This window comes from Suricata suricatta, chromosome 10, assembly GCF_006229205.1.
Source record: "Suricata suricatta isolate VVHF042 chromosome 10, meerkat_22Aug2017_6uvM2_HiC, whole genome shotgun sequence".
Lineage (NCBI taxonomy): Eukaryota > Metazoa > Chordata > Mammalia > Carnivora > Herpestidae > Suricata > Suricata suricatta.
In genome coordinates, this window is record NC_043709.1 from 113,713,065 (window position 1) to 113,716,519 (window position 3,455).

The window sequence follows — 3,455 nt, forward strand, 5'->3', positions numbered from 1 at the left end:
TTGTTTTCCTCTGAGGTCCAGACCCCTCTCCACTTCTTAGCTCAGAGCAACAGAGACACCTCATTTTCCCTATCTTTGCCATTTCTGTTGTCTGTGTGGATTCCCTGTACATACACCTATTAAACTGGATTTTCTCCTGTTAATCTGTCACATGTTGATTTGATTCTTAGTCCTGTTGGAAGGACATTTGAGGAGACAGGAATCCTTGCTCCCCAACACCGGCAGGCTGGACACACGCTGACCCTCCTACTGTCCTGGCCTCCACATCCAAGCCCCCTTCACCTTCTCTCTTCCTGCCACTTAAATACAGTGATCCCTGGATTCTGTCCTAGCCTGCTTTCTTCTCCCCTTGAACCTGAAATCCACTGACTCTCAGTGAGCCTATGGGTAGGCTTAGGGGAGATGTTCCACAACCCTCATTAAAACGGGACTGGGTGCCAACCTAACAAATAGGCATGAGCATTTCTTCTGGAAAGAAGGGCCACTATACACATCCAATTCTGCTGGAGCCTCTGGGCCCCTTTTCTGCCTCCATCTCAGGGAAGAACACCGCTCTCTGCTCTCTGCAAGGCCATCTCACCCCATCCTTCGCTTCAATGTCCCCTCAGTGCGGACAACCCCCAACTACTCCCAGACACTCTCCTGAAAGCCAGATCCTGATGGCCAAACACTGACTGGAAATCTCTGCTGGGAAGCTTCACAGGTACCCCAAACCCAACAATCCTAAACTCAGCATGTCCCCTTTCCCCAAATCCACTCCCCATCTTGTGTTTTCTGGTTCGGTAAAGGATATCACCATGCATCCAGCTGCCCAAGCCAGAAAACTGGGGGTCATCCTGAATACTCCCCCCACACCCCCCATAGCTGGGAAATGGCCAACCTTAAACCCTCACACAGTGGAGGGATGTACAGAGGCTGGAGAGTAAGCTTCCAGAGCCACTGCATGGGTCACTCTCTACCCACGTGTGTCTTTTCATCACATTTAACTTCTCTGTACCTTATATTTGCATTTCCACAATGGAGATAATAGCAATATTTTAACTTTTGTGAATAATGTCCACATAACTGAAAATTTGAAGACTTGAGACATATTGAAAGCTTAGAGCAATGCCTGGCCCTTGGTCAGGGCTCCGTGTTTGCTAATGTTACCATAAGGCCGAGTCACTAACCTTTCTCTTCTGGATCAGCCTCCTAGGTTTCTCTGTCTCGACCCCTGGGCCACCATTCCATTCTGGTTCTCATACCTCTCAATGGATTCTCGTCGTTCTTAAGAACAAGTCCAAAATGCTCCCGCTCACTTGCTGACAAGGTCGCTTATGCCCTGTCTCCTACTTATTTCTTTGCTTCTTTCCCTCAGGACCTGCTGGCCATGCTCTAGCCTCCAGCCAGATGCATCCCTTTCGTATCCTCTTTGCCCACATCCCACCTCTCCACCTCTTCTCGAGCCACTGCTTTCTCCATGACCTTCTTTGTTGTCACCTGCTGGTGGCCGAGATAAGCAAACTGAAGGGGCCATGGGGCAGGGGTGGGGGAGAGAATGGGTTATTTTGTTCCATTTCCTGCTTCTATTCTTGCTTGGACCTGAACCCCACTTTATACGTGCCTTAAGGCACAAATAGCACATGTCCTCCTTGTAAAGAGGAACTCAAGGAATGAATGATTTCTCTAGAACAGATAACAGCAAAGGAAGGACCAGGTGAGAAGGACCCTACGAAGCCATCATATGCGTATCCTGCACTAGACATCTCAGTACCCAGACCTCCTGGCTCCAAGGAAGGACACCTGGACCTTCAACTTTGTTCTAACTGGTTTCTGGATGCCTGAGGGGACACATGCACCAGACCACAAGCCTCAGTTAAAATTCCAGATCCTGAGCAAAGAGGAGCCTCCCTCCTTTCTCGAGTCTTCCAGACACTCTGTCCACACCTGCACTCTCTGTACTTTCAATAAACTCTACTTTCACCTCCTACTGGCTCGCGTTTCTCTTGCCTCATCCTGCGGGACCCCCTCTCGTCCTCAGACCCCACCAGCATCATTTGTCTGTATTTTTTTGCTGTGTAACTGATCATTCTTCTCTTCCAATGCGATTGACTTACGGGGTGTTTCTATTCTTCTAAGGACGTGACTTGCCATTAAAACATGCATAATTATTGTCTCAATTAATGAAACCTCAAAGATAAATAATATACAGACCTTCCTTTACTTGCTCCTGACTTACACATTATGTTTGTCTGGCATTTTACTTCCATATATATTGTAAGCCCCACTAGACATCACAATTCCTAAGTCATGCGGTCGCTGTTCATTTATGTTTCCCAATGTATTTACCACTCTTTGGTTTTCATCCTTTCTTAGATCTCAAATCTTCCATCTGGAATCATTTACTTTCTGCCCAAAGGAGTTCCTTTAAAATTTTATCTAGTGAGGGGTGCGTGGGTGGCTTAATCAGTAACACATCCAACTTCAGCTCAGGTCATGGTACCACAATTTGTGAAGAACCAGAAAGAAAATATTTGTAGTTTTGTGGGCCATACTGTCCTTGTTGTAACAATTCAAAGTTGCTGGTGTTATACATAAGCAGTCACACATAATACATACAAACTGAGGATGGCTGTGTTCCAATAAAACTTTATTTACAAAAACAGATGGCAGATATTTGACCAGACCAGTAGGCTATAGTTTGCTGGCTCCTGATTATTAGATTCCTTAGGCAAGACTCACAATTACAATATTTTGTAAGTTCTTGTATCTGTAGGATTGTTTTGATAAATTATTGTTGTATCTACATTCCCTAAGTTCCTTGAAAATGTTGCCTTCCTGTTTTCTTGCTTTGTTTTTTTGTTATTAAAATGTTGACTTTCCTATATAAATGACTTGTTACTTTGACTGCAGGTCTAGAGGGCTTTAATTTATTTTTTACCTTTAAATTCTAATATTCTGGGTTATATAATAGGTTCTTTTGGTACATGGCTTCATATTTTACTTCAGTGAAATTTGCAGAAGTAATAATTTCAAATGGCAGTTACTAGCTCTTTTATTCCTGTCATTTGTATCCTCTTAAATACTTTGCATACATTATCTCAATATTTTCTTGTAGTCCTTTTTGAAATAGTTTTTGTCTTTTTATTCAATTTCTTTCTAGTATTCTGTCAGTTCTTCTTGCAATGATTTCTATGCAGAATTTAACATTTGTGAGTTACAGTGTTCTTGCATTTCTATAATTTGTTGGATGAAAATTCATGTTGGACTGTTGTATTAAGTTATCTTCTGCCTGTGAGTTTAAATAGCATATTCATAGGCAGAAAAAGTTTGATTCATACTTTCTCTACTCTTACGTTTATTCCTGCTTATGATAAAATGTGTTGACTTTTCCTGACCCGCAATAACAGATCATTCTACTGGGACCAAGGTGTTTGGTTGCTTACTCTATTTCTTGGTCCTCTTCTGTGCAGTTT

The 3,455-nt window shown here is 43.0% G+C and overlaps 1 long non-coding RNA gene across 1 annotated transcript in view; it reads left to right on the forward strand.

Moving 5' to 3' along the window:
• The window catches only part of LOC115305722, a 2,266-nt gene extending 297 nt beyond the window's left edge, over positions 1 to 1,969 (forward strand). Inside the window, exon 2 of the long non-coding RNA XR_003914961.1 lies at positions 1,670 to 1,969. This is a non-coding gene — a long non-coding RNA (uncharacterized LOC115305722). The remainder of the gene's footprint in view (positions 1 to 1,669) is intronic.
• Positions 1,970 to 3,455: the final 1,486 nt, after the last annotated feature.